Genomic DNA, 18,978 nt, shown 5'->3' with positions numbered 1-18,978 from the left:
CCCCCAAATGTGGTCCTCTTAGCACCACCACATCAGCATAATGACAATTATGAACAGAACCTCTTTGTTTCATCTTTTAATAAACAAGTGCATGTCCCAGGAGTTAGGTGTAGGGGTGTGCATTCAGCCAAGCCAGCGTGGTGTAGTGGTTAAGAGCGGTGGTTTGGAGCGATGGAGTCTGATCTGGAGAACCGGGTTTGATTCCCCACTCCTCCACATGAGCGCCGGACGCTAATCTGGTGAACTGGATTTGTTTCCCCGCTCTTACACCTGAAGCCAGCTGGGTGACCTTGGGCTATTCACAGCTCTCTCAGAGCACTCTCAGCCCCACCTACCTCTCAGGGTGTCTGTTGTGGGGAGGGGAAAGGAAGGTGATTGTAAGCCGGTTTGATTCTCCCTTAAGTGGTAGAGAAAGTTGGCATATAAAAAACAGTTTGCCATGGCCTGCCGCCTCCAAAATCCACATGGACTTTGGAGGAGGCAGGCCACAGAGTCCAGCATTCCGCTCTGCGCCATGTGCTTTTCTGGTTCAGGTTTAATAAACCCAATTTTTTTCAATTTTTTCGAAATGCCAAATCCCTTATATTCCATTTTTCAGATTTTGGGGAAAATTCCAGGTTTATTAAACCCAAACCCAAACAATACCGTAAAAAGGTGCACAGCCCTAGTTAGGAGACTTCCTTGGTGTTCTCCTTGTAATTTCATCCTTCTGTTAGAGCTTGTCTGTCCTGAATTAATCCCTTCTTGACATTCTTTAGTTCGAGGTTGAGGACCCTCTGTGGACTCCAGTCTGAGGTCTCTCTGCTCATGCTAATGATTCATTTGGTTTTCTGGCTGCACAGAGACACCATCTCTTGTCACATTTCATTTCTATCCTGTCCTTCACTGTCTCAGAATATATCTCTTGTGCTTTCCATAAATGCGCATTACCTCCTCCTGAAATTAGCAGCATGAGCTGTGTGTGCGCGTTTTTAAATTCACCTTAATAAATGTTGAATTTGTATACTTACACCCATACCCTGCCTGCTAAATACAATCCAGTTTCCCATAAAAAGAGCAAGATGGGAAACAGACCCTGTGACGTCGGATTCTGGGATTTTGAAGTAAGCAGTTTGTGTGTGTGTGAAGTGCCTTCAAGTCGCAGCCGACTTATGGCGACCCCTTTTTGGAGTTTTCATGGCAAGAGACTAACAGAGGTGGTTTGCCAGTGCCTTCCTCCGCACAGCAACCCTGGTATTCCTTGGTGGTCTCCCATCCAAATACTAACCAGGGCTGACCCTGCTTAGCTTCTGAGATCTGACGAGATCAGGCTAGCCTGGGCCATCCAGGTCAGGGCAGTAAGCGGTTTAGAGGTCGCTTAAAGCAAATAACATAAACATGGCATCTCGGTGCATAGGTAAAAAGTGTACAAAGGAGGTCCAATAAAAATGTACTACAAATAGTGATTATTATGTATTCATTATATCTAAAATGCTTAAAAGGGGACTATATGTGTTTGTGGAGGATGGATCTGTCAATGGCTATTTTAAAAGGTAAAGGTCCCCTGGGCAAGCACCGGGTCATTCCTGACCCATGGGGTGACGTCACATCCCGATGTTTACTAGCAAGCTGGGCACTCGTTTGACTGACCTCGGAAGGATGGAAGGCCGAGTCACCCTTGAGCCAGCTACCTGAAACCAACTTCCGTTGGGATCGAACTCAGGTCATGAGCAGGGCTTGGACTGCAGTACTGCAGCTTACCACGCTGCGCCACAAGGCTCCTCAATGGCTACTAGCCATGGTTATTAGAGGGATCCTCCTTATTCAGAGGCAACAAGCCTCTAGATACCAGTGCTAGGATGAAACATCAGGGAAAGGTGGATTCTGCCCTGTTTGTGGGGCCTCCAGGGCAGCCGGTGAAACAGAATGCCGGACTAGATGGATGACGGGTCTGCTTAGGGTTGCCAGCCTCCAGGTACTAGCTGGAGATCTCCTGCTACTACAACTGATCTCCAGCCAATAGAGATCAGTTCACCTGGAGAAAATTGCCACTTTGGCAATGGGACTCTGGTATTGAAGGCATGTCAAAGCGGCTTACAATCACCTTCCCTTCCCCTCCCCACAACAGACACCTTGTGTGGTAGATGGGGCTGAGAGAGTTCTGAGAGAACTGTGGCTAGCCCAAGATCTCCCAGCAGGCTTCATGTGGAGAAGTGGGGGAACAAACCCGCTGTAGAGTCCCCCACTGTTAACCACTACACCTAGGGTTGCCAACCTCCAGGTACTAGCTGGAGATCTCCTGCTATTACAACTGATCTCCAGCCAATAGAGATCACTTCACCTGGAGAAAATAGCCACTTTGGCCATTGGACTCTATGGCATTGAAGTCCCTCCCCAAACCCCACCCTTCTCAGGCTCTACCCAAAAAAACCTCCCACGGATGGCGAAGAGGGATCCGGCAACCCTAGGCCTGTTTCACATATTATGTTCTTACACTGTACACTGCCTTGAGCTCCATAGAGGAAAGGAGGGATAAGATAGCATCAAATAAATAAATAAAGGCATCCTCTCTTCGAATGGCAGATATCTCCTCCCCATTGCCATAGTTTAATAAGACACTTATCCAATTAAATAGGTAATCCATTTCTGACTGGTTAGAGCATCAATTGTTTTGGAAGAGAAGGTCACAGAATAACACCACCCATCTGCATGTGCTCACAAAAAGATACACATACAATGGGGAAAATACTCTTCAGTCAGTCAGTGACTGCATTTTCTGGGGGGGGAGGGGATTTGATGGTTTATGTTCATTCAAAAACAGGAATAATATAAGAAGATATGCACTACTTTCATTCAGAAGGGATTTTCAACTTAACAATGCATTTTCTGTTGCAGGTTTTATAGCTCTATTTTCTGATAGTACCGGGGAATTTCTCCCCCCCCCCCATTAATGCTCTTCCTCCACAAAAATAAAATTGACATAGCATTCCTCCGGAATTGCCACAATAAATTTAAAATCTCTCCATTTGTCAGCATTAAAATATGCAAAATGTGTTTTCAAAGAGGGGGAAAGATGACGGAAAGGATTTCTAGCAGATTCATTTCAGCCCTGGGACAATAATAAAACTACATCGAACCTACCAAGCTCTTAAAACATCAACTTTTCAGTTGCTGTGTTAGGATCAAGTATGGCCTGCTATGCCACAAATGGAGTCTCTTGAACAAGACAAATACATTTAAAGCACAGCTGACACCCAATTTACAACAATACTTAATGAATTAAAAACATCTCAAACAAACATACATTATCATAAATGTGAGATCGATTAGGCTTCGAGAGAATGATAAACAGATTGGGGGGTGTTTATAGATGAAACAGTGGGAATAAATAACTCAGTCACATCCTCAATTTATTTATGTCATTTATGCCCCGCATCTAGGACTGGCAACTTTGGATCGGGAAATACTTGGAGGTTTTAAGGGTGGAGCCTGGGGAGGGCAGGGTTTGGGGAGGGGAGAGACCTCAGCAGGGTATATTGCCATAGGGTCCGCCATCCAAAGGGTCCCATACCGCCAAAAGACTTATCCCTCGTTCAGGGTTTTTAAAATATTGGGGGAGGTGTTGTTGTTTTTTGGCCCCTGTGTCATTGTAGTAGGAGCCAGTGTGGTGTGGTGGTTAAGAGCGGTGGTTTGGAGCGGTGGAGTCTGATCTGCAGAACCAGGTTTGATTCCCCACTCCTCCACATGAGCGGCGGAGGGGAAGCTAATCTGGTGAACTGGATTTGTTTCCCCACTCCTCCATGATGTCAGCTGGGTGACCTTGGGCTAGTCACAGCTCTCTCAGCCCCACCTACCTCACAGGGTGTCTGTTGTGGGGAGGGGAAAGGGGAAGGTGATTCTAAGCCGGTTTGAGTCTCCCTTAAGTGGTAGAGAAAGTTGGCATATAAAAAACAACTCTTCTTCTTCCTCCTCTTCCTCTTCTTTACTTTTGAAGATCAAGTACACAAAAAGTGACAAAGCATTTTGTCTCAACTGGCTTTCCCGTTTTGCAGGAAGAAAGCACAGACTAGGCAAATCCAAGTCAGGAACAGTTTATTCGTAAAGGAAATCTCTGCAGCATTTTTGCCAAAATGGCTAATGAAAATTCAGCACGCAGTCTAGAGCTGAGGGCAAGAGCAACAAGAGGAGATTTTTCCCGGGCTTGTGGCCGTATTTACAGTCTTACCCAATTGCACTGCAAATGACTCTGGTTTTATTTGAGACATAAAAGTGGAAAGCGGTACACACTGGTGCATAATTTAAATAAAAAAGCTAACCTTTGAACTTACCCACAAGGAAGAGCAGCAGATATATTGCACCTGTGTGAGCCAGCATGATGAGAAGCAATTCTCTGAGAGATTCATAGCACACATCGAAGAGTCTTCCAATTCTTTTAAAATGAAAGTTGAGGCAAATGAGGAGAGGTGTACTGTACTTGGGCAAAATAGCCATGGGATGTTTAGAAGAGGATGTTACAAAATCAGCAGAGGTTTCTCAGAGAATTTCACACATATTCTGGAGCAGCCCGGTGGATTGGTGGGCAATTGCCCATCGAAACCACCCGCCTGGCAACCCTATTAAGAGTGGTGGACTCTAATCTGGAGAACCGGGCTTGATGCCCCACCCCTCCACATGAAGCCTGCTGGGTGACCTTGGGCTAGTCACAGTTCTCTCAGAACCCTCTCAGCCCCACCTACCTCACAAGGTGTCTGCTATGGGGAGAGGAAGGGAAGGTGATTGTAAGCCAGTTTGAGTTTCCTTAAAGGTAAAGAAAATCAGGGTATAAAAGCCAACTTTTCTTCTTCTTCTACTGTGGGAATCTTTGGTATTTGCTCAGGTTTGAGAATTAGGTGGTCAAAAAGAGCCAATCCCACTCCATGGCCTGTATTGCCTTTTATAAAGAGAATAAGGCTGTAGTACAATGGAATGGAGGGCACATTTATAAAGGGAACATGATTATAGTCTGTGCTACTGTTTATAGTATCTATTATTTTGCTCTTACTGCATTACTTTCTAATATTTGTAGTTCCATTATTTTTTGCATTAAAAAAACATTTTAAAAAAAAATAAAGGAAATGTATCCCAGATGTGATACTTGAGGATCAAACAGGATTTGTACCAAGAAGATACATGAAAGTTAATATGAGATTTTTATTGAATTGAATATTCTAAGAGAAGTAGAGAGAAAACTGCATTTATGTTTTTGGATACAGAGAAAGTTTTTGACAATATGTCTTGGGTGTTTCTAATGAAAGTTGTGCAAAATATGGACTGTGGAACAGAATTTTTGAATTGTATGCAAAGCAGTTATACAAAGCAGCATGCTAGAATATTAATAAACTCATCCTTAACTGGAAAAAAATTGAAATAGCAAAAGGTACAAGACAAGGTTGTCCAATATCCCTGGTATTATTTATATTAGCAATGGAAATATTGGCAATAAAAATCAGATAATATATCAGGATTTCTGGTATAAAGAAAGATAACGAAGAATACAAAATGAAAAATTATGCAGATGATGTGGTAATAACAGTAACACAGCCAAATAATTCTTTAAAATATATAATGGAATAAATAAATAGGTATGAAAAATTTGGAGGATATAAATTGAATAAAAACAAGACAAAATGTTATTAACAGCAATTGAAGAGGATGAAGTGGAGATAGAAAAAAAATGTGTGTATGGCACTGGGGGAGGGCCCCCAAATCAGGGGTCTGGCAATCCTAATATGATTGGTGCTGTCAGAAAAAAAAAGGCATGGACAATCAGCCAGGTGTGCAGTTGGCTCGGGAATCTAGGAATTCATATTGATTTTGCTTATGGCATAAGACTAAGAATGGAAGAGGTCCCCTGGTGACTCCTACCAGTGGTCCATCTGATCTACTATCCAGTTTCACACAGTGATCAACCTGTTGCACTGGAGGGCCAACAATAAAGACATTGAGGCCAAGGCCTTCCCTTGATGTTGTCTCCGAACTTTGGTATTCAGACGTTTACTGCCTTGGCCTCTGGATGTTGAAAATCCCTTTAGTTACCATGGCTAACAGCCCTTAATGAATCTATTATCCATAAATCTGTCTTACCCCCTTTTAAAGCCACCTATGCTAGAGGCCATCACAAAGTCCGCTGGCAGCGAATTCACATGAACACATGAAGCTGCTTTATACTGAATCAGACCCTTGGTTCATCAAAGTCAGTATTTTCTGCTCAGACTGGCAGCAGCTCTCCAGGGTCTCAGGCAGAGGTCTTTCACATCACCTACCTGCCTTGTCCCTTTAACTGGAGATGTCAGGAGTTGAACCTGGGACCTTCTGCATGCCAAGCAGATGCTCTACCATTGAGCCACAGACCCAATTCAACCAAAATTAGTGGCTCCTTGCCATAAATCCTTTCAAACTAGGGTTGCCAACCTCCAGGTACTAGCTGGAGATTTCTTGCTATTACAACTGATCTCCAGCTGACAGAAATCAGTTCACCTGGAGAAAATGGCCACTTTGGCAATTGGACTCTATGGCATTGAAGTCCCTTCCCTCCCCAAACCCCGCCCTCCTCAAGCTCCGCACCAAAAACCTCCACTGATGGCAAAGAGGGATCTGGCAATCCTATTTCAAACTGAAACAATAATATATTCACACTTTCACAAAGGTACTCTTGGCCTCTTGGGGTGTTTATTTTTGTTCTCGTGGAAGGAAAGTATCCCGAAAGGACCAGCTCAGGACTGATTTCCCATTGAGAAAGCAAAGTGCAGCTCAAGAGAAACTTCTGGGAGCCATATTAGTGGAGCAATTGAAAAAAAAAAAAAAAAACACCACCCAATTAAAACAAATGGGAGGGACACCAAAGCTCTCATATCCCTCCCATTCGTTTCAGGGAGAAAGGAATGGCGGAATGGCACCCAGTGTGGCCATTAATATCATCATCATGTTTCGCAAGGGGGGAACTCACTCGAAAAGAATACAATTAGTACCGTCATTGTGGCGAGGAGGGAATACGCCAACTACACCGTGCACACAGCTGGTAATACGTTTAAACACCAGGTTATCTGTGGCTCGCATCCCTACTGGCAGCAGTGCGGCAAACAATAGATTATTAATACAGTCGCCAGCCATCTTCATTAATTCCCCTTTAGCAAATGTCTGTGCATTCCTCTCTCTCCCCTTCTCCTTGCCTTAAAAAAGAATCACCCTCGCAGTGATTTCTGCCACTCCGGTGCCTTGATTGTTCTGATGACCTCAATCAAAAGGCAATTACTCAGGGAGGGCGGAAGGTAATTATTCTCATCAAGGAGAGATGGAATGCACCTGAACAGACAGCTGCAGCTCTTCCCGGGATTAGATTAGGCCAGGAGAAATTGCCTTTGCTAATTTGTGACGCATGTCAAAAAATTATCATAAAAAGGAGATTTGTTTGCAGGACAACTCAAGGCCCTCAGAAGTACAGCACTTGCCCGTCTCTTCTCCTCCAAGAAAGGGTCTCGTACCAGGATACCAGCCTGTTGCTTCACTTGAATTCTTACAGAATCATAGAATCACAGAGCTGGAAGGGGCCATACAGGCCATCTAGTCCAACCCCCTGCTGAATGCAGGATCAGCCTAGAGCATCTCTGACAAGTATTTGTCCAGCCTCTGCTTAAAGGCTGCCAGTGACAGGGAGCTCACTACTTCCCTAGGCGGCCGATTCCACTGCTGAACTAGTTCCAGTTCAAGTTCTTTATTATTACAGTCCACGACCAGTGTATAAATAAAGGAAACATTAATTACAAAGGGATAAAAGTAATATACAAAAATTCATTAATAAACTCAGGATAGTCCTAATGGATACCAGATAAATCTACACATGTCTAACAATAAATTGGCACTTGGACACTCTCCTGGGAAAATACTAAAAAAATTAGGTCATTTCAGTGACTGAGATCACTGCCACTCTTCAGTGTTGAAGGCCCTTCCCACTTTTTTTATGATTACAGACCAGGTTGCAAAACCGGACAACGAATCGTTCTGACAGAAGATATTCAAGCCTAATTTTATTAGATCTTCCGGGAAACCTTTCGAGCAATGGTCCGATAGTTTCGCTACGAATTTTGTTATATAAGGTGCATTCAAAAAACATGTGCTCTATCGGTTCGATTCCTTTTTGTGGGCAGACGCATAATCTCTGTTCGTAAGGGATTCCACTGCTGAACTACTCTCACTGTAAAAAAAAGTTTTCCTAATATCCAGCCGGTACCTTTCTGCCCATAATTTAAACCCGTTATTGCGAGTCCTATCCTCTGCCGCCAACAGGAACAGCTCTCTAGACACCCCTCTGGATGCTGTCACCTAAAAGAGCAGCTGTGTCAATAATTAATGAATTAAATAAAAGACTCTCCGACTTAGCTGTGATAACAATCCCTGGCATCTCCAGTTAAAAGGATGAGGCAGTAGGTGATGTGAAAAACCTCTGCCTGAGACTCTGGAGAGCTCCTACCAGTCAGAGTAGACAATAACCCTGATGGACCTTTGGTAGGATTCAATACAAGGCAGCTTCATGTGTTCAATTTCACATAGTACCAAAAAAATAAACAACCGCCCCCCCCCCCAGCTATTTTACCAGAGTGACTCAAGTACAGGATTCCAAAGCTCTAGTGACCCCCCTAATCTACCTCTGGGATCAGTCTTATGCAAATTCTTAGCTATATCCCCCCCACACACACACGCGCACACAAACACACAAAACCATGGCTATCAGGATCATGAAGTATGGATTCTTACAGACCGAGAGTCAGTGTGATGTAGTGGTTACTGTTTCTGGTAAGGACTGAGCGTCCCATTTGCAAATTCCCACTAATGGCCATTTAGTGATTTGCAGTGCCGTGTAAAAGAGAATTATACACTTTTAAATTCACGAAAGTCGATGAGTTTAGAAGGGAGGAACTCTGCTTGCAGAGGGGTAAGCTGCAGTACTGCAGCCCAAGCTCTGCTCACAACCCGAGTTTGATCCCAGTGGAAGTTGGTTTCAGGTAGCCGGCTCAAGGTTGACTCAGCCTTCCATCCTTCCGAGGTTAGTAAAACGAGTACCCAGCTTGCTGAGGGTAAACTGTAGATGACCGGGGAAGGCAATGGCAAACCACCCCTTAAACAGAGTCTGCCTTGTCAATGTCGTGATGTGACATCACCCCTTGGGTCAGTAATAACCTGGCGCTTGCACAAGGGACAACCTTTACCTTTTAAACTCTGGATGGCACTAGGGTTTCCAGGTCCCTCTTCACTACCGGTGAGAGGTTTGGGGGGCAAACCCTGAGGAAGGCAGAGTTTAGAGAGGGGAGGGACTTCAATGCCATAGAGTCCAATTGACATAGAGTTCAGATGCCATAGAGGCCATAGAGGCCATTTTCTCCAGGTGAACCAATCTCCATAGGCTGGTAATCATTTGTAATAGCAGGAGATCTCCATCTAGTACCTGGAGGTTGGCAGCCCTTGATGGCACCGAGATTCTCTCCTCACTCTCTCACCCTAATCTGCCTCAGAGGGATGTTGTCAGGGGAGAATGGAAAAGAGGAGAACTGCCTTTGCTGCTTTGAGCCAGGAGAAAGAGCAGAAGAAAAAAAGTATGTATAAACAGACCTCAAAATCACAAGGGTGTTTGCAAAAGACACTCCAAGGCCCTTCAACTGCAGTCCTCTTTCTCCTCTGTTAGCCGTTCCTCCTCTGTTAATTTCAATTTAAATTTCAATTGTCCAGAGGGACTGTGAGCTTCCCATTATTATGCTGCGCCAAAGGCTTTTAATTTCCTTTTTTTTCTTGGTAGCGGTAAGATTCTTGGAGTATTTCATCCCCCTTCAGTAAGGAAGTCAGCCATAATTAGAGAATATTATTCTCTTTTAGTGGCCTGCCAATATTGTTTGGAATCACCTCTGGCTGTTATTTATGACTTCACATTGTCATTTCATTTCTGGGCTCTGCAACTGGAACACCCATAAAGCCTGTGTTTCAACTATTCCCCTCCTTCAAAAAGCTGCTTAGCTAAGGATTATCCGCATCTTTGTATGTGTTTGTGTTAAGTGCTGTCAAGTCACTTCCGACTCATGGCGGCCCTATGAATCAATGTCCTCCAAAACATCCTATCTTTGACAGTCTTGTTCAAATCTTGCAAATTGAGGGCCGTGGCTTCCTTTATCGAGTCAATCCATCTCTTGTTGGGCCTTCCTCTTTTCCTGCTGCCTTCAACTTTTCCTAGCATGATTGTCTTTTCCAGTGACTCTGGTCATCTCATACTGTGACCAAAGTACAATAGCCTCAGTTTAGCCAACCCTGAGGTTGGCGATCCTCAATTCAGGATAGGGTATGAATGCAGAGTAGGGGGATGAACACAGAGATATAACTAGTAGAACGACATCCCTCTTCCCTGGTTTCTAAGTTGATTTGAATCTATCTGTCTCCATCAGATTTGCCTGCTGGTCAGAGCTAGTGCTGTGTCCCAAAACTGTTGGCATGATATGGTAGGTGGTGCTCGCCACGAATGGTAGAGCACACTGTGACCTTAGTAGCACACTGAAGATGCTACACCTCTGAAGCCCAGTGCAGAGACAGATTCTCCCTCACTTCTCTTCTTGGACTTCAGAGCCTTAAAAAAGCATTTATTGCCAAGTTGTCTTAATCTATGGCTTGTAACTAGGGTTGCCAGCTCCAGGCTGGGAAATACCTGGAGATTTTTGGGGTGGAGCCTGAGGAGGGCAGGGTTTGGAGAAGGGAGAGACTTCAGCTGGGTGTAAAGCCACACAGTCCACCTTCCAAAGCGGCCATTTTCTTCAGGTGAACTGATTTCTGTTGCCTGGAGATTCGTCGTAATCCCAGGAGATTGCCAGCTAACACCTGGAGGTTGGCAACCCTACTTGCAACCCTCAGGACAGCTTTACACAAGTGCTGATAAAGTCATGTGATGCGACAGCTGCTGGAATGTACTATTTCACAGGACGGGTGACGGATCAAAAGTTTAAACGTTTCCCCACATTAAACTAAAGGTTCTCCCAAATCATTCTCTCTGGCCAGTAGCTAATGCCATGTGTGCAGGGTTTATTTGAAGGGGTAGGGAGCATTCAGACATTCAGTCCTCCATATCTGACCCAAAATGGCGCATTCCTGAAAGATTGCATCGAAATTCCGCTAATGTTCTCTCTACATTATTAAAGCTTTGAAACAGAGAAGACAATTTCCTGAAGAGGTACTGTTTGGCGGTTTCCTTTATGAAGAAAACTTGTCCTTTGAGGAGGGGAGGGAAGAAATGCATCTTGGTCCTCTCAGCAGAATTTGTAGCTCTTAATAATGTGAAGCAACTGTGAAAATGCCACCATGTCTCCTCGTCTCAGTATGCTTGCTTTTGGGACTTCCGACTATTAGGCTGTTAAAGTATGGGACACCCCCAGCAACGCATCCGCAGTACTTTTTCTAATAATAAACAGAAAAGAGCTATAAATGTCTTCTGCAGAAATGGGTGAGAGATGGATATAATGAATGCACAGAGGGGGAACACTTTCAAAGACAGTGTGTGGCACCAGTAGGCACCAAACCAATTATGCAAATGATCTGCACATCACTCATGCGCTGTTTTGCAGATCAGCAAGTGTCGTAAAGTTCCTCCTAATGAGAACCTTTGCTGATTGTTATCCTAGGAAGAGATTCCCATGCTGTTTCCTTTTTGTTTTTAAGCCATTTTTTTTAAGTTTCTTCTCTTCGTTCCCATTGTTATTTTAAATCTTCAAAATAAAAGTAACTAGACAGAAATCACAGTAGCACCAATGAAATATATATTTAGTGGCGTACAGTTGCATTAAGTCATAAGGAGGTATCGGTCATCAAAGGATGCTGGCCCAAATGCGACTCCGAGGGGGCATCATTTGACTCTGCGCCGGTAAACCAGAAGCAAAAACGACCAAAAAAAAGAGGTCTAGAAAAGTGTCATTTGTGGCAGAAGGGACTCGGCAGCAGAGCACGCTGGGGAGGACAGTTAGCAACCCCATTCCATTCCATCCTCAAATTGATATTAGGTGAAACTCTCTCATCCAATCACATCACAAGGACAGGACACTAAAAAGATCCATGTGCAAGAAAAGGTAAAATGGAATGACCTGCATCTTACACGATTACACTGTCCGAACAATGCCTGAAGACAGCAAATCATGTGGGAAACAGATCTTTATTTACCACATTAACATTGCTGGCTTGCAGATTAGGGTTGCCAGACTCCTAGGCTTGCCAGGTCCCCCCTCTCCTCCGGTGGGAGGTTTTGGGGCGGAGGTGAAGCAAGATTGTGCGCGCGTATGGCCGCGCCGACGCGATCGCTTCACGGCCCCTTGAGATGCGGTGCTTCCGGGTGTAAACGTGGCGTCACACTGCGGGCAGGCGCATGTGGACACATTGCCCGCTGACCCTTAGCTGGTTGGTGGGCAGCCAGGTGGATGGGCAGGGGTTTGCGGGGGTTTGCCCGCCACCATCTGGCCCTTGGCAACCCTACAGTCTTCAGATGGTGGCTGGAGATCTCCTGCTATTACAACTGATCTCCAGCTGAGGGTCAGCAGGCAACGCATGCATGCTCACCTGCCCGTGGTGCCACATCACTTCCGGTTTACACTCGGAAGTGCCACATTGCAAGGTGATGGCAGCCTTTCAGATTTGGAAATATTTCCAATAGAAAAAAAAACTGACCTTGGAGCAATAGAAGTAAGGAGGACTTTATAGGTACTTATGGTTACTTACAGACTAGCCTGAACTTCCTTATTTTACCTATGATTTTAATTCTTTTTTAAAGGGGAAAAAACCTCTCTTGCATTTACATGGCAGTTGTCCCTTTCCTACTATCTTTCTGCCCTCGGTTTTCTTAGTACTTGGCCCCCAGAACTATGTTTCAAATCCAACTGTGTTCCTGATAAAGGATAAGGCAGAAATTCTTATCTATACAATTTTAACCATCTGCCTGTTTTGTTAGTCGCTTATTTACATACAAGATTTGGGGAAGAACTGTACATTCTACTTGGATGGGATTTTCCTTAGATGTTTTTCAGATCACAGAGAAGGGAAAGAGAGCGCACACAGATGTTGATGGGACTAGATTAACTGTAAGGGCTCCTGTTCATGCCTGCACTTACTTTTCCTCTCAGGTTTCTAAAACTACATTTATGTCTTGGTTTTTACATCATAAGACTATTTCCTTTTAAAAACAGTGATGACATCCCTTTGTCATAATGTTGATAAGGTTGCCACATCCCCCTTGGTAACTGGCAGAAGACATACCTTTCTGGGAGGGTCCTTGCCAACAATGTAATGATGTTGCTGGTGACGCACTGATGCCACTGGTAGGGCTGCCAGCTCCAGGTTGGGAAATACCTGGAGATTTTGGGGGTGGAGCCTGAGGAGGGCAGAGTTTGGGGAGCACGGTTGTAATAGCAGGAGATCTCCAGCTACCACCTGGAGGTTGGCACTGGTGATGTGCTGATGCCACCAATGATGCACTGATGTTCCCCCACCCATGCACCCAGAAGTGATGTTAGCATGATGCCAGAAGATGCCTTGGACTTCTGGACACATGGGCAATGATGTCAATGCGTTGGGACTCTGCCAATGTCCCTCCTGGTTTCCCTCCCCCACTGGCCAACTGGGTGGCAGAGGGAAGTGTCCATTGGCACTGGGGGAATCCCCCCTCTTGCTGGAACTTGGCAAGTATTTTGAGAGCCACCCAAGACAAAACTCTGATGAAGTGTTTCCATTGCGTCCCTTGTTTATACCCGTTTCCAATAATGTCTTCATCTTATTTTACTGAATGTCAAAGAAGAAGAAGAAGAAGAGTTGGTTTTTATATGCCAACTTTCTCTACCACTTAAGGGAGACTCAAACCGGCTTACAGTCACCTTCCCTCCCCCTCCCCACAGCAGACACCTTGTGAGGTAGGTGGGGCTGAGAGAGTTCTAAGAGAGCTGTAACTTTCCCAAGGTCACCCAGCTGGCTTTGTGTGTAGGAGTGGGGAAACCAACCCAGTTCATCAGATTAGCCTCTGCTGCTCATGTGGAGGAGTGGGGAATCAAACCCGGTTCTCCAGATCAGACTCCACCGCTCCAAACCACTGTTCTTAACCACTACACCATGCTGGCTCACTATGAAATGAGTACACTAGTCTTTGTGGGAAGGTGACATTTGTTAAAGGAGAGCCTCTTCAGATCTTTCAGGCCTCCACTGGACAGTCACACTTCAACCCTCTTCTTTGCCAGCTAGACTCTTTGAATGGATTTCAAGGACGACTTGAGAGAGCAGGATGCATTCATCTAAGCCTCAGGGTACAAAAGGCACAGGCAGGGATGCGTCCATAAAAAAAGGTCAGCCAGCATGTCTGAATCTTTCCAAAATAGCCCCATAAAGATGATGCCTCAGATCTTTCTTTATGAAATATCGCTCGACAGGAGCTGGAACTTTACTGCCAGATAATACCAAAGACATCACCTTTAAGAAGAAATAAGGAAGTGCACTAAATAGTCTCCACAGACAATGGAAAGTCCTAAATTAAAAAGCGATGTCGCAACTTTTGAAAAGAAAGATGCAGAGAAGGATTGAGTTAGGGACAGAGAAATTAAGGTGCAGAAGCCAGGATCGTATATGATGGGACATTTATTTTGTTGGGCACACATTAAGATTTCTTTCTTTCTGGTTTTCAAATTTGGATCTTAAGGGCAGTATTGCACACAACCACATGAATTTGCCTTACACCGAGGGCCACACTCAACAAGACAGCGTCCTTGCAGATGCCACAAATTTTCCCCATTTTAAAGTCATTCAAAGATGTCACAAGAGCCCAAACCAGATCAATGCCGCAGCGCAGCACTCCTTCTCCAGCCTCTTTGTACGGGCTGAAACAGCTGTGGGGTGGGGAACAAGAGCACCACAACCTGTTGTGCTGTGGGCCTGGTCAGGATTGGGACCTCGCAGAATTTTTAAATAACTATAAAATGGCAGCAGCGTCCTCGTGGCGGCCACAAGCACACTGCAACGCTTGGTTTGGCACAGAGTCAGATTGCTGATCTGTTAATGTCAGCATTGTCAATTCCTGGGGTCCCCAACCTTTTTGAGCAAGCAGGCACATTTGGCATTCTGACATGGCATGGTGGGCGCAGGAACAAAATGGCCGCCTCAGGAGGTGGAGCCAGCCACAAAATGATTGACACAGCTTCAGTAACACAGTGCAGATCCTTGTGGCAGCTGCTGCCAAAGCAAGGTTGATAAATATGCACAACCAATCAAATCTTCAATAGTCAATCAGAAGCTTCGCTGGGCAAAAGCCCTACCTGGCCCCACCCACTTCCTAAAAACACTTGGCGGGCACCAGAAAAGGAGTCAGTGGGCACCAGATGCCACGTTGGGGGTCCTTGGTCTACTCAAACAGGCAGCGGCTCTCCAGGGTCTCAGACAGAGGCCTTTCACATCACCTGCTACCCGACTGCTTTAGCTGGAGATGTTAGGTCTTGAACTTGGGACCTTCTGCTTGTCAAGCAGATGCTCTACCACTGAGCTATGGCCCCTTTCTATATATGCAAGAGCAGGCAAACTGAGTGATATGTGCACTTCAACAACATGACCTAACAGTGATGCAAGGAATCTGGAGGAGATTAATAGCCGCTTCTGTACCCTCACCAAATTAAGTGGCAAATAATAAAGGAATGGAAGTTAGCAACCACTGCAAAGGTGTTAAACGTGGTGTATGAGTCAGACAGCAGTGAGATGAGGAACTCTAAGGTTTGGCTCACCCATCACTCATCTCAAGCATCAAAAATGGTATGTTTGCCTGATGTAAACCAGAAAAAAGTTGAGGAACAGATAAAATATATTGCACAGCTAGTATCTGTTTCTTGCCCTTTTCTGATTGACTGTTAGGTGTGTTGGCTGGAGGTTTATTTTCTCCTCCTTTTTTTGGTTGCCTGCTGAAAATGTTCAGTGTGAAGTTGTTAGCATCCCTGCTTTAGGTTACTTTCTTTTGAAATTCTAATTTTTTTAAAAAAGAGAGAAGTTCAGTCATCTCATTGATCCTGTTCATTCTTAGGGTAAATGCTATAGCCTCTTTAAAAATGCTGGGCTTTCTCAGTTTCCTTGCATCTAACTTTCGATTGCTTGGGAAAGGAGTCAGTTCTCCATGTGTTTTGCTCCCTCTAGTGGTCAATTCGATATAGCAACTATTTTTATCAAGTGCAAAAAGCTGCTGATTTAACTTGCAGGAAGAAACCATTTAAAGCTCTGTGATGTTGAATCCACCACCAGAGGGAGTAAAACACATGCAGAACTGGAAAAAACCCCCGAAGAAAGCTAGATGAAAGGAAACTGAGAATGCATAAAAGCCCATTCAAAGCTGACAAGACTTTTGCATAAGACAAAGGAGAAAGGCATTAACAGCACAATGTTTATTAATTAAGAAATCATTAAGAAATTACTAAAGAAAGGCCCACACCATCCCACTTTCTAAAAATAGTTTATACTAACTCCTTAAGTGTTAAGATTGCCAACCTCCAGGTACTAGCTGGAGATCCCCCGCTATTACAACTGATCTCCAGCCAATAGAGATCAGTTCACCTGGAGAAAATGTCCGCTTTGAGATTGGGGCCATGTACAAACAAAAGCATTTTTCTACAGAGCTGGAGAATTCTCCAAGTTTGCAGAAAATAGGGCTGTCAAAAAAAATATATTTCGGTACAGTTCGGATTTGGCCGAATTTGACCCTTGTGGGTTCGGTACGTGCCGAAGTCCGAACTCCCCCAGTTCGGATCCCCGGTAATTCGGGGGGATCTGGAGTTCGGGGGAAAATTCGGCCCCAGCGCGCCTTCAGAGGGATTCCCTGAAGGCGCGCGGGGGCCCTTTAAACTGATCTATAAGTGATGGGGGGGCAGGCGGACAGAGTGGAGAGAGAAGCAGCAGGAGTGAGAGGGGCAGCAGCATTTCTCATAGGTCCCTGCTGCAGTGCTGCCGAGAGGAGAAAAGGAAGAAGCCCAAGCTGCCACTGCTACTGCATGAGCGAAACCCGTGAAGGTGATAGCACTGCGGGCCAGTGGGTGGAGAGCGGCAGCCACCCCTGCTCCCCTGCCACCGCTAGCTATTGCATGAACTAGGAAGGCGGAGGGAGTGGCACTACTCATGGGCAGGCTAGCCGGTGAGTGGCCTGTTGGAAAATCTCTGGAGCCTAATTTGAGTGACAGAGGGTTCTTTCCTCCTCCGGAATAAGCCCCTCCTTGATGGTTAGAGCTAACTGACACTGACTCTCTAGCTCACTCTCTGAAGCTGTCACACTGTATTTGTTAAAATGTGGTAAAAGTTACAGAAACCTCTTAAGGAAAATTATGTTTGTTTTGAATGACTTTATGAATATTTATTAAAACCGTTTTGATTGAACATTTGATACGTGTGCTAGTCAAAATTCCTCCACGTTCGTAGAATCAGCTGTTTAAGGATTCTGCTGTTAAAGAGGTGGGCTATCCTGCACCTGATCAGTGCTGGGATATTACCCCTAAAGAAGCAAGTGGGCTATTTTCTCTCTTCCCCCCTCCCAACATGGCCAGCCCAGCAAGGGAGCAAGGGAGGGAGGATGGGATTCCCCTAGGTTTACCAGGTCCCTCTTCTTCGGCGGGAGGTTTTTAGAGTTGGGGGGGGGGGGTCGCGTGCACCCGGAAGTGCTTCATCAATTCCGGTTCACACCTGGAAGTGCTGCATTGCAAAGGGCCGGTTTCCACTCAAATTCCCAGTTTGAGTGGCAAAGGCCTGTTGCGATGCGGCACTTCCAGGTGTAAAATGCATCACAGGGGGGCATTTTCCACAACGGCCCCTTGTGATGCATTTTACACCCGGAAGTGCCGCATCGCAATAGGCCTTTGCCACTCAAACTGGGAATTTGAGTGGAAACCGGCCCTTTGAAATGCAGCACTTCCAGGTGTGAACCGGAAGTGACGTGTCGACGGTTGCATGGATTGCCCGCCGACCCTCACCTGGTCAGCGGGCAGCCAGGTGGATTGGTGGGGGTTTGCCCACCACCTGGCACTTGGCAACCCTAGATTCCCCCCTATGTTTTATGAGTCCCTCACTTGTTCATTCATAATTTACATGTCTGCATTTTAAAGCATTACAGGCACTCAACAATTACTTTTTTTACCAGCTGTCCTTCACATGGGGAAGAAGTAATTCATCCAATCTCCTGTCCCTGAACATGAGAGCAGGAGTGGGTTGATAGTCTACCTTGCTACCCTGAATTTCTCATATTGTGTCTCAGCCCTAACGTGGATAGCCCAGACTAGTCATATCTCAGGAGCAAAGCAGGGTTGGCCCTGGTTAGTACATGGGAGACCACCAAGGAATACTAGGGTTGCTATGTAGAGGCAGGCAATGGCAAACCACCTCTCAACATCTCTTGCCTTGGAAACCTTACAGGGTCACTATATGTTGGCTGCAACTTGACAGGAAAAAGAAAAGAAAGAAAGGAAAGGAAAAAAATCTGCCTCAAGCAGGTCACTGGAGAGGTGATATAAAACTTTTCTAACTAAATTAATAAATCCCTCTCCACTTCCTTCCTGGCCTGGATCTGAATCAGATCCACCCATGGACTGACATCCACAAATTACATTCATTTGATCTCTCTCAATCGTGGCTAAAGAAATCAGCGATATAACAGCTGTGCCTCATATCTAGCAAACACTTACCAAGTCTCAGTGCGGGGGGGAGGGGGGGACAACACTAAAGATCTGAAGTGGATAATGGTGGTAAATATTGAAGAACGGCATTGATAAGTGTGATTTAAAACAATCAAATACCTCGCCAGAATTGCAGAGACTGGCCTACAGGTCACTGCTATTTTCGTTTTTCAAGATCTTCTCTTTCATCAAAGCTGCCACATTTGAAAAAGATCTTCATTTCTGAAGGACTTCACTGCTCGTTTTGACTATTGTCACTCAACTGCTGCCACATTCA

The sequence above is a fragment of the Euleptes europaea genome, chromosome 12 (assembly GCF_029931775.1).
Source record: "Euleptes europaea isolate rEulEur1 chromosome 12, rEulEur1.hap1, whole genome shotgun sequence".
NCBI lineage: Eukaryota > Metazoa > Chordata > Lepidosauria > Squamata > Sphaerodactylidae > Euleptes > Euleptes europaea.
Note: the sequence above shows the minus strand (reverse complement) of the source record.